Here is a 13,736-nt window from a genome sequence, read left to right on the forward strand (position 1 = left end):
AAAAAGATCACGAAAAGTCCTGAAAAAGTCAAGATTTGTTATTTTGGTAGAAATCCTGTTATTGAAATAAAAACAACCCCCAAGATGAAATCATTTCAAATTACGGTAATTCCTGAATATTTGTTTGGCATTACAGGTCATAATGCAAATGTTGAGGACTCACGAGATAAATATTTTTTTTTCATAAAGTCTGTAAAAAGTTTGGTACTGATCCTATATGGAGTTTAAAAGAGTTTGACTGTACAGGTAGCCAAAAAAGTTCTTGCCGTTTTTGACTTCCCATTAATCATGAGCTCACAGAGAGGAAACGAAATGACGCACATGCCTGCCAAGCGATCGGGTGTTAGTCTGACCATCGACTGTCAGTAATACAGGCACGTTGCGCATACACAGCAGTCATAGCTCGTCCAGTGTCGAAGAGAAATTGATGTATCGAAGCAACTTGTTCGCGTGTGTTTGTTGTATGGCTTTAAAGTGGGCCTGTCAGCTGCCGCATCAAGTCGCCGCATTTTCCAGACATTTGGGGAGAATGCCGTGAACGAACGCACTGCCAGGCATTGGTTCCAGAAATTCCGTTCGGGAGGTGTGAGCCTTTCGGATGAACCTCGCAGTGGATGACCACATGTGTTGGATGACGAGGCCCTGAAAGCAGCCATCGAGGAGGACAATGATCTAACGTGTTAAGAACTTGCAGAAAGGTTCCATGTTTCCGCTGGAACAGTCAGACTGCACCTGCATGGGATAGGGAAGTCATACAAGTTAAGCAAGTGGGTACCCCACACATTGTCGGCAGCCAACAAGGAACAACGAGTGACAGCCTGTTTGTCCTTGCTCACTCGGCACCTGAACACACTCAGAATGTGATCGCTTACTCACTGGTGACGAAAAGTAGGTCCTCTATGACACTCCCAAGCGTACCAGACATTGGTTGTCGCCACGTGACCCTATTCCTCACACCTCAAGACCACCTCTGCACCCACGAAAGGTTATGCCCTCTGTATGATGGAATTGTCGGCAAGTGGAGCATTACGAGCTCCTTCTACCTGGTCAGACCATCACTGCTGACTTCTACTCTCAGCAGTTGCAAAGGGTGCACCGTGCATTGCGGCAGAAGGAGCCGGCATTGGTAAATCGCAATGCTGTTCCTGCACGACAATGCCAAGCCACATGCCACATGTGGCAAAGAGGACCCGGGAGACCCTTCAGCAACTTGGCTGGGAGACACTGTAACATCCACCATATTCACCGGACCTTGCACCAACAGATTACCACCTGTTTCATTCCCTCGATAACCACCTGCGTGGGAGATCCTTCGAAAATGAGGGAGACCTGCGGAACGCACTCACGGACTTCTTTGCATCCAAACCCGCCGAGTTTTATCACCCGGGTATTGTGCAGCTGCAGGAACGTTGGCAAAAGGTGTTGGATGCTGATGGAGATTACTTCGAAACCTAAAGGTACCACTGTATTCCTCTTTGTTTATCACTGCTCTAGAACGGCAAGAACTTTTTTGGTTACCTTGTATATTTTGACTAAATCCTGAAATTTTGAGAAAAATTAGCTCCTCTGAGAATTACCAGTTAAAACATCTAGTAAGAGGTTCATTGCTTAGTATGATTACAAGTTTGAAAATTTTACATTAAAGAATTCATTAAGAAATATATTTTTTTTTAAAACTGAAAAGTGTCAATTTTTAATTACTTTCTAAGGTGTTCTATAGAAATATTTATTATTTATTGCGAATGTTTTGTGTCCTACATTTTGACTCAATGTCCTACATTTTGGGTCATCATGTCCTACATTTTCCTTATAGCAGTCTGGTAACCTTATATATTCCAAAAACTAACAAAGCCGCATTACTTTCATAAGAAAATTAGCACCGACATTGGTCGCACTGCCATCTATGTTTCTCATCCGTCTGGCTAGCGTCGTGCGATAAGGAAGACCCCCCCCAATTAAAACATGGCGGATCGTGTTTTGAGCGCAATGGCAATCCCGCTGTATCGCAACTTTGGACGTCTTGTTTCTTCCTAGAATTGAATGGAAACGCGAGAACTTGCAGGGGTTATCTTTATATGGTGTAAGTGAATAGTTTGCAGTGGAAATAGAAATGTCATTTGCTTGATGGAAATGAAACGCTGTATAAAGAATAAATATTTTCCGTGAGAACTGAGCAGTAGCCTGTGGTACTCCCTGCCAAAATTGCGAGCAGAAGATTTAGGTAACAGGTAGGTACATTTTATTATTTTTTTATATATTATTATAATGGAACCAGTTCTTGACAACTATTTCTCATGTAAAAACTATAACAGTACCATAATACTAATAATGTTTTGCTCTACAAAAGCTTTTCCCACGTGTCACTGCTGCAAGTTATAGGAATGGTACTTTGGGTATAGCCTTCTGAACATATGGCAGATTTACATTCGTACTTACCTATTATGAAACATTTTTTAAGGTGGGATTTCGCTGCAATTTTTCACATATCGAGTAAATATTGTTGGTTCCTCACACACACAATATGGCCGAGAAATCTTGATTAGCGTTGTCGATGATCAGTGGTTTGGCAGTGTTGCAACTTTCTTCACCGAAAAATACCTACTTTCGTGTACTCATTTTGTATTTTTTCCGGGTTCGAAAACCCCACGAACCATGCACGTGTAGCCCCACACCCACAAACCATTCTAATAGCCCCATGAACCATTCATAAATAGCCCCACGAACCATGCATGGATAGCCCCACAAACCATTCATAAATAGCCCCACGAACCATGCATCCAAGGTTAGGTTCTGTGAGGTTAGGCAAACATAGTTAAAATTGTCATGTTGTGGCAAAATAATGGCAAGTTTGGAAACACTGACCAGGGGTTACGCACGGAACATTTGGTTCACATAGTCGAACGTAGTGGAGGCAAGAGCTTTTGTGCATCGGAGAGACATTAATGTCAAAAAATGCATGATTTACCGGCCGAATAAGTTGAAGGAAGGGAGAAAACACTTCCACGAGCTTTCAAAAGTCTACAGAAACTGTTTTGTAAGTAGTTTCTCCTGTAAATTTGAAGATATATATGTTGGTACTACTTTACTATACCGGAGACACCTATCAATGATTTATTTCGCAATTTTTTACATTGCTAACGTATTCTTCTGCATTGCGGAACATTTCTTGAGGTGAAATAATGAATTTATAACGAAAATAACTTACTGTTGTTCCTTATTTCCCACAAACCATCGGAGGGTAGCCCCAAAAACCATTGATGTTAGCCCAAAAATTCACGATAGCCCCACGAACCATCACGGGGACGAGGTATGCCTACTAGGTTAGGTTAGGTTAGGTTCCATTAGCACTCCTTTCATTCAATTTAGCATATACGGACAACATCATGGCGGCAGCAGCAATAGCGCATCGGAAATAGATTTTCGTAGAAAACCACATGCTTTCGCATTAAAATGGATCAAAACTACATTCCCGAACATCAACAGTTGTTGACACTACAGAAAATGATTTGCGTAAGTACTTTCTCCTGTAAATTTGAAGAAATCCGTCTCCGGTATAGTAAAGTGTTACCTATATGTTTTCCCTATACCATACTGTTACCTGATATATTAGTCATTTTAAACATAGGGTCTTAAAGTGAAATTGGTAACAGTTCGTTATATCGGAGACACATTTCTTAATTTTTACAGAAGAAACTACTTATGGAAATGAGTTTGTCCAAGCTTTCCAACGTTCGTGGAATCTATATTTGACCGGCAAATCATATATTTTTCAAGAGAAATATCCCACCGACGCACAATTGCCATGCTTCCCATATGTGAACTGCATTCTCCACACTTTCCATGACGTAACCCACTGTCAGTGTTTCAAACTCCTTTTTTTCTTTTTTTTACTATGCTTGCCTAGTAGGAACTGTAATATCACCAGCACCACTAAACTTCAGACTAGTAAGTGCATTGGTAGCACCAATTGTTCCAGATGGAAAAAGTGATAGGGATGCGTAGCATCGACACGGCAATCCAGACGATAGCAGCTAACTTAATAACAGTTTTAGATAAATTAATACCTAACCTAACCTTATGGGAATGGTTCATGGGGCTATCGTGTAGCTACCGTGCATAATGGTTTATGGAGCTATCCGTGAATGGTTCGTGGGGCTATCTGTGAATGGTTCGTGGGGCTATCCATCAGCTACCTGTGCATAATGTATAATTTCCACCGGTCACGTACACAATAGTAGGTATTTTTCGGTGAAGAAGGTTGAAACACTGCATACTCACAACGTGAGTCAAGATGTGCCTGCCATATTGTGTGTTCCAAAGAAAGGAATAAAAAAAATCACTGTGTGTGAAAAATTGCGTTTGGTTTTGTATAAAAAGCATAATGGCATCTTGAACTATGTTCCACAATACACAATTGGTAAGTATGAATCATGTGATACACAAAATATCCGATTTAAATGTGTCTCCGATATAACGAACGGAACGACTTGAGATGACCGGACCCATCTGAAGAAAGAAGGAGCTGGATACAAGGTCAGATGTGTAAGGTGGATAGGATTACCAGGTCACAATCAGGAAAAAGTATGACTTACATTAAAATAGAAGTTTGCTCTCCCAAAATGTAGGACACAAACCTTTCACAGTAAATAATGCACATTACTAGAACTTGTTAGCAAATAATGTAAAATTGACACATTTAAGGGAGCAATTACAGAATACCGGGAGTATCTCCGATTGCATTTAAATTCGTCATACTCACTAATTTTGGCATGCTAATCATGAATCTGCAGTTAAAAATTGGCGGTCACATCTAGAAAATGTGAAATAAGTAGAAATATGGGGGTCCGTGAATGAAGTAAACACTGGCGATTTATGAAGGAAACAACAATTTTTTGCAATGATTAGCATTCAAAAACTATGTTTATGAATACCCTGAATTTGAACTATGCTCGCCTAACCTAACCTTACGTGGATGGTTCGTGCGGCAAGTATGTTTTCCACATTTACTGAAGACTCCTTATTGTCACATGTAAAGCAACGCTCCATGGAACGGATAGTGAACTTCACTTGTTGACATCATCGAACATGGCGACCATTAGTATGGACAATCATAGCGGTAATGTATGCACGGTATTTCGCATTTTTTTGATGTGACCGCCAATTTTTAACTGCAGATTTGTGATTTTGAGGTCAAAATTAGTGAGTATACCAAATTTGAAAGCAATCTGAGAAACTCCCGGTATTCTGTAATTATACCTGTTTAAATTTAAAAAGAAATGATTTCTTAAATATAAAATTCCCAAACTTGGGCTAGAATGAAGAATACAGAGAATATCTACAATTTCGTTACTTTTTAGTATACTAACTAAATTTGGCCTTCTAATCACGAATCTGTTTTTAAAATCAAGGTTGGCATTTTGCCCAGCTTTTTTTCGAAAAAGTTTTGTCAGGTTATGTTTAAAAATATATATATTAAAATAAAATATTTTTTCCTAGTAGTAATGCATTGTAACATTCAATTTTGTATTGCTTTATACCCTGTCCCAACTATCTCTGGAGGAGGCGAATGAAAACAAGTTTCTGCACAACTAGTAATGTGCGATGCCTCCACCAATGAACACTGGAGAGAGAAATGGAAATTCCTGGAAAAGGGGGGGGGGGGGGCAAGTGACTGCAGTTACCAGCATTCACAGCAGCATGTACTGCTTCGCTCTGCCCACTCTATTTCCTCCCCCTTCTCTGATGCTATGCCCACCCTTGCTCCAGAAATAACTGTGACAGGGAATAGTTGACTGAATCAAAAAATATTTAACAATTCTGTTAACATAATCTGTTCTAAAATACTCGTCCAACAGTTTGATTCTATTCTTCCCGCAGGATGTAATAGTTAATGATGTTGTTTTGTGATCAGTTTTCAAGGTTGCATTCCCTGAGGAGGCACATACTTTGGTGTATCCAAGAATCACTCTACCGAGGGGTGGGGGTTACAAAATGTGTTATGACCAGTGGTTTTTTTTTCTTCTTTTCTCTGGTAGTCAACAACGGCATCTTATTATAGGTGAGGACTAATAACATTTTATTTAACAAGAGAAATGCCTACGATCCCAGAAGTCCTGAGTTAGAATCCCGGCCTGGGCATGGGTATTCTTTGTGTCCCTTCATCAGTTTCATCATATCATCACCAGTTCTCATCTTTGTGATTAGCCAAATGTGGCAGAAAAGAGGAACAAAATAAAGCAAATCAATCAATCAGTGAAACCAACAAGAGAAATGCATATGCATGTGTGTGTGCTTGGATGCATCATCGTTTATGATCATAACAATTTTGAGTATTAGTTATGATGAACACACTAACAAACAACACGGTAATATATCAACTTGAATAGCACCGGAACCTTTCTTCCCAGAAAAAAAAAGCAATTACTAACTTTTACAGACTTAATTTTATTAATTAGGTTTGCCACCTTCTTCCTACATAATGATACTCAAATTTAGGCATGTTACAGTATATGTTTTCAAGATTAAACACGTTTTTAGTTAATATGATTAGTGAATATTCCATTCTGAACTTCACCAGCACCCATGGTGGAGTGGTTATCACATCACGCTACGATGCTAGGGGTCCTGGGTTCAAATCCCAGCCAGAGCATGGATGTTTGTCAGTGTCCATTCATCAATTTCATCATATTACCAAAAGTGGCACAAAAAGCGAAGTAAAATAAAGCAAATCAATCAAAACCATTCTGAACTTCAGTTTATGAAACAAATTATTTTGTGAATGCAGTGTTGTGCCTATGTTGGAATGAATTATGCTACAGCCACAAACACATTTTTTTTTTTGTCTTGTGTATTTCATATGCCATAGACCATTAAATAATCCAAAAATACTATGTGACACAGTGTTTTAAATCTGCTACAATACAGTTTGTTCACAGTTGTGTTTTCCCAATATTTTTCTGGATGTTTCAAGCAAAAATACCTTCTCCATGTATCAACCATGCCAATTTATAAGTTTGCTGTATTTAATTGTCTGGCTGATTTCATCCAAACGGAATACCTTATACATCTTCCAAAATATCTGGCTGCTATGCGAATGGCAATTTCCATCGTCAAATCATTGGTGACCTCCAATTTGGTCCACTTGCACTATATTTCAAAACATTTATTGTCAAATTGTAGCTTAAGCGAAGCCCTAAAATTCTAAAGAGTCTATTTTCTTAATCTCCAAAAATGTAGTTTAGGCAGAGATTTGAAAGTGTCATCAGAATTTGGAAAAATCAATTTTTTTATCTACAATCTTGAAATATTTTGAACAAATGCAAATGAAAAATAAAATAATTCCCGAGGTGTATCTAGATTTGTTTAATTTAAGCTAAAAACCTCTAAATTTGCTGCAGTTATTGTGGTTTCAAGCTTGGTGACTTACCTAACCTTCCTAAAACACACACTACATTACAGAGTTTTTACTAAAAACTTAAAACTCAAGTGATGCCATAACATTGCTGAGACTTGTGTTTCTTAATCTACGAAAATATAACCTAGTCAAATATGAGCATAATTTAAAGTTTTTGCAAGACATGTTAAACCAGTCTGTCGCCTATCATCTTTAAACATGATTACCAACATTTCTCAAATACAATATGAGATCAATGCTTCAAGTTATCTTGCAACTATAAAAATTGCAACTCAAAAGCTTAGCATTTATGGTGATTATCAAAATAGAACGTGTGTGATTTCACCTTTTACCACCACTTCTCTCCTAAGCAATTAAATATTATTTTATAATTTGTACTACATTGTAGAGCATAGCATAGAGTCTGACCGCAACATGTGGAAAATAAGTTTTTCATCCACCATCTTGAAACAAATTGTTCAATTTTGTTGACACGTTTTTTAGACGCAGAAATAATTTTACCTAAATGATTCTAAATTTACAGCAGTTATCATCATTAAAGAGATGACTTATCCCTCTGCCCATCCAACCTAACTCACGCTCCTCCTAAATCATGCACTATATTTTGATAATTTTATTGTCAAAGTATAGTGCAAGTACATAATGCTGTGGTAAGTTTCATGCACAAAGCTGATATTGTGGTAATTATGAAGATGTATGACTTGCATGGCTACAGAGCTCCTAACCAGACATAAATAACATTTTACTGCATAGGCAAGCAACCCAGTAGGATGAGAAATGGCTAACAGCTGAGTCACACCGTTTAATTTTAGTCCTTCGTTAGTTTCTTTTACTTTCCTAACAGCGTATTCTAAGACAAAATTAAAGAGCAATGGAGATAATGCGTCTCCTTGTTTTAACCCATCATGAATTGTAAATTTGTCAGACATATTAATATCCACACGAATTTTACTTTCTGTTTCACTGGTGCATACTTTTATCATATTAACAAGCTTCTTAGATATTCCAAACTCTACTAATACAGAAGGTTGTTTCATCCTTATGGTAGTGAAATTCATCCCTATTTTAGTAGGCTGTAAAACCCCTTTTCCACCAGCCAGCATGTTCTATGTGAGAACCCTGTTCATGAACAATATACGACAACGGAGCTGCCATTGTATGAGACATCTATTGAGCACAGCCTGATCAAGTTTTGCACACTTTCCAAAGATGACCAATCATAGTTGTGCTATGTTTTTTGATGTTCCGTTTCAGGAGGCCAAAAACACAGAAGACTTGACAGGTGTGTCTCTAAATGGGATAGCCGTCACACCTGTCTCCTGTTCCATACGGGACATGTAGGCCACTGGTCTTCTCGTAGTATGGCTGCTGGCCTTGTCATGGTGGATGTGCACTTTGTCGATGTCATTGCCATACAAAGCAGGGGTATGTTGGTGGTAGATGGGATCTAATATGTGCTCGATGCAGTAGGCTGCCTTCACCTTCACATTCGATGACACACGGTGTATAGGAAGCTTACCATTTGCACAGAAACCTGCCACTACCATAAACCCTTTCGGGAAACTTTCTTTGCAGGAGCGGAGCCACTTTGCATGATCCTTCCCATCGATAGAGCAGTAGTAAATTGTGTGTATCTGCTTGGATCCCGTCAAATACACCCATGCCTCATCTAAGGTGATAACATAATGCCATTTGTTGTCGGCCAATTAGCCTTCATACAGCGGTTTGCATGCCACCCGCCGTTGTGCAATGTGCTTCACTGCGAGAATGTGAACCTGCCGCTTATGTGGTCTTTTGAGCCCCAAATTCTGGCATATGATTCGGTTTACAGTTGCTGTTGACCATTGTACATGTCTGGCTATGTCCCATTGTGTGGGTGGATTCTCCTTGATGATGCACTGGCGTACCTTAGCAATGATGTACTGGCTGCATTGTGGAGCCGGTTGTCTCTTTTGCCGCTTTTCACCTGGCAATGCATGGGTTGAAGGTGGGTTTGCATTGTGATGGATTGCTGCATGGATTCCCTTATCAGACACTGTGAAACCTTTCATCTGGCACTGCTTTTTAATTCTGTAGCCTATGTCGGAAAGGTCTACGATGTAGCCCTCCCGAAAGGGGTGGACACGACTCTTCTTTCCCTCGTTTGTTCGATTAACTGTCTGTCCTTTGGATGTTATGTGGATCACAACTCTGCCGCAAATACAGCACCTCTGGTGGCAATTTGACAATGCTACCATAAGGATGAAACAACCGTCTGTATTTTATATAATTTATTTATTTTGACTGAATCATACACTCTTTTAAAATCAATGAATAGCTGATGGACATTTTGATTATATTCCCACATTTTCTCAAGTGTCTGTCTGATGTAAAAAATTTGATCTGTTACGTTTAAATCCACATTTATAATCACCTATAATTTCATTAGCATATGGGGTTAGTCTTGTTAAAAGAATGTTACATAATATTTTATATGTTGTTCAGAGTAGAGAAATCGCACGGTAATTATTGCAGTTCATTTTATCACCTTTTTTAAAGACAGCAACACTGTTGAGGTATTTCTTCTTTATTCCATATTAAACAAATTAATTTATGAATTTGACATATTAACGAATTTCCACCATATTTAATTAACTCAACTGGTATTAAATCAATGCCAGGTGCTTTGTTATTCTTTAGCCTTTTAATAACATCTTTAACTTCAGTCAAGTTAGGTTCTGCTGTGTGTACTTCATTTATTTTATGATTTATCTCCTACATGAACATTTAAAAGGTCATTAAGTAGTTCTTCCATCTATTTAGAATATCTCTTGAGAGCCAAAAAATTGCCACTTTTTTTAAAAAAATAATAATATCGTTTCTAAATTCATTTACAACTTTATATAAATCTCTGATATTCTTATCTTTGCTGTTTGTTTCAATTTCGTTAATTTTACTTTTCAAGTAATCTCTTTTATTTTTCTGAACGTGCGGTTAACTTCTCACTTTATTCTAATTGGTTAGAAGTAGATAGTAAATATGCCTTCCAGCACAACTCTGATTTCTTGACCAAACGACCACCAAAACCTGAAAAACTCACTTTCTCTCCACGTTCCGCGCCTCATTTATTGCGCTGACGATGTTTCACAGCGTAGAAAAGCAGTGATGAGTGAAATTCACTCTCTCATCCTCTCATCCTTTGAAGGATGAGTGCACCTTATCGTAATTTTCCAAGTCCGGGACCAATGTTTATATATCGTGACCTTTGTAAACCTCTCTCGGGGGAACGATGTGCCACACGCGCGCGCGTGCCTCTCATTATTTCCGTATTGTGACGCAAACAAACAAATAATAATTGTTGTTTTTTTTAGGACCCCTGGCCCCTATAACCTCGCCAGGGGTGCGTGGTGCCCCAACAAAAAAAAAAAGTTCTAACGGCTGCGGTTAGATAACCACATACCTCTGTAGAGTTTCACGTGTTTTTTTTTTTCTCAAAAATCCTATGGGACACCTCTGTTTATCAAAAATTCGAGATATTTGCAATTTAACGCTGTGGACTTGGAAAATTTTCGATTGATGAAAAAAATTGGTTCCATGACGACCTATGTTTATTTTGGTATGGGAGGACAGAGGACACCGAGACTCGACCGACGCACTAAACCCGACCTTTCTACGACTATTCGTTCAAAAGTTACGAGTGATCAAAGTTTTGGAGAGTGGGTGGGCTAACTTCTTACCCCTTGACCCCAGGACCACCAAAACTTGGTACACGTATTCTACACTTCCAAAATCGACAGGGGGCATCTAACGATGCCGTATGGGGGTGTTTTTCGATATATTTTTTCGATAACTCTTACCATTTTCGAGATATTTGCAATTTAAGATTTTTTTAACGCTGGACTTAGAAAATTTTTGATTGGTTCCATGACGACCTATGTTTATTTTGGTATGGGAGGACAGAGGACACCTAGACGATGCTAACACAAGAAATCCCAGCTCTCTATGATCATCCTTTCGATGATTTTGGCAATTGGCCCACCCTTGACCCAGGACCTCTAAAAACTTTGTACACGTACTCTGCATCACCAATATCGACAAAAGGGTCAACGGGGAGGATTTTTGCACTATCTCTCTCTCTCACTGTTTTTCGAGACATTTGCAATTTAACGCTGGACTTGGAAAATTTTTCGACAGAGGGGTCAAATTTGGTTCCATGACGACCTATGTTTATTTTGGTATGGGAGGACAGAGGACACCGAGACTCGACCGACGCACTAAACCCGATCTTTCTACGACTATTTGTTCAAAAGTTACGAGTGATCAAAATTTTGGAGGGTGGGCTAACTTCTTACCTCTTGACCTCAGGACCACCAAAACTTGGTACACGTATTCTCCACCTCCAAAATCGACAGGGGGGGTAGCTTCGCTACCGGGATGGGGCAGGGAGTCGTAACGTACCCAATTTGCGTTACACGGTACGTTCCATTTTGTAGGAGGAAGAGTATGGTTCAACTGCTGGTACCCATGTAACGTAACGAAATGCAATATCTTATAGAGTGACGTTACAAGGAACGTAACAAAATGTATTATGGTAGATATTAACGTTATAAAGGAACGGAACGAAATGAGCACATTGGAACATAACGTAATATGCAATATGGTATATACTACCGTTACAAGGATACAAGGAACGTAGTAACGAAATGCATTGTGGTATATACTAGCGTTACAAAAAAACGTAACGAAATGCAACATGGTAGTAAATAACGGTACATAGGAACGTAATGAATGCAATCCTCCGTAACGGAATGAAGTGAAAGGCAATATGGTCAATTAACGTTACATAGGAATGTAACAAAATGTAAACCACTGTAGCGGAACGGAACAAAATGCAGTTGGGTACATACCATCTGCATAAGGAACGTAAATAAATTCAGTATGTTAGATGTTAACGTTACAAGGAAAGAACAATTCACAAATGTTAGGTAGTAACGTTATAGGCGCGTGACGAATATAATCTATTTAACATCAAGGAAGAAAAAGGAATAGCCCAAGTCTCTTACCTTTCAGTATATCGTATGGGATTAATGTGTAATAGCCGTTAAAAATATGGTTGTTTGTAAAAAAATGAATTTCAACCAGGGTTGATAAAGGGTCAGGAATTTTAAATCAATTCAATTCCGGTTCAGCAGGGAATATTAGCAAGCATAAATGGATCTGGACCGTAAAGAGCCTTTTTATGTTTAAAATATTTCAATTCGTTCCAGGAACCTTTTCTCCGGATCAATTGAAATACGGCACAGGGACCTTCTTTCCGGATCAATTTAAAGACTGTCTAAGTTCCATATTGAAATGAAAGAATACGCAACTTGGACCGAATTAAAACTGTGCGATAAAGAAGGTTCCGGTGTTGTTGCGGAACCCAATAGAACCCATTATAATTTATGGGTTCGTGGACGTTTAACAATCCTGATTTGAAAATTACATTTTTGGCTCGAAATTGAATACAGCTTCCAACTAGTGTAGAAATGAGTAGTCATAGACGTGCGCACGGGGTGCAAAGGGGGGGGGCACATGCCCCACCCCCTAATCATTGACGTCTGCCGATATTTTCGACGCAGGGACAAGCAAGGTATTTTTCCATGGGGCATATTAACCAGATAATAGTGTTGCCCCCTCAAGAAACACCACTTGAATTCGAAATTATCGCATTCCTGCATTCCCATTATAATAATTAATGTACATTACTATGACTGGGATCAAATTATACGCGTGAAATATATACTTTTAGCTGACATTCGTTTTCTAAAGGGGAGATGTGGCCATCCTCGCCCCCTTTCAGATTTCCATGCTCCTATATTATTATACTTTAATCCAGAAATTTAGGGTTGAGGAATCTTATCACCGGTTATTAAACGATATTATGCTCTTGAAGAAAATTAAGTATTTTCAAGCAGATGAAAGTTCACAAAGCAACAACGGCGGAAGAAGGTGCAGTGGCGCAACCACAGGGTGCAGGGGAGATTAGCTCTCAAACTTGTACGGAAATCAATTCTAGGGGGTTAGGGGGCAAACATTGAACTATAGAAAGAAAGGTTACAGAATCTAAGAGTAGCAAGACAAAAGGGTACTGAAGATGGATTTAGTTTTCACGTCTGTCGTGCACTATTTCTTCCAGACGGTCAAGAGCACCTGCAAGGAGGCACAGAGGAGCAATTGCCCCCTCTTGATTTCTATCTTTATACAAATATAAATAAAGTTATATAAACTTGGACAGTTGCTGCTGCTTACGGTGTACGTTTTGCCCGTGTAAGGTAATATATAGATGTATTATTAATTTTTG

At 38.9% G+C, this 13,736-nt stretch overlaps 1 protein-coding gene across 2 annotated transcripts in view; it reads left to right on the forward strand.

Moving 5' to 3' along the window:
- Window positions 1-2,082: 2,082 nt before the first annotated feature.
- Window positions 2,083-13,736, forward strand: part of TyrRS (Tyrosyl-tRNA synthetase) — a 67,931-nt gene continuing 56,277 nt past the window's right edge. Inside the window, exon 1 of one of the 2 annotated variants that reach the window (XM_083140547.1) lies at window positions 2,083-2,228. The gene's annotated coding sequence lies outside the window, so the exon portion shown is untranslated. The remainder of the gene's footprint in view (window positions 2,229-13,736) is intronic. The other variant, XM_083140546.1, reaches the window with a different exon arrangement.

The sequence above is a fragment of the Lepisma saccharinum genome, chromosome 18 (genome assembly GCF_977018435.1).
Source record: "Lepisma saccharinum chromosome 18, izLepSacc3.1, whole genome shotgun sequence".
NCBI lineage: Eukaryota > Metazoa > Arthropoda > Insecta > Zygentoma > Lepismatidae > Lepisma > Lepisma saccharinum.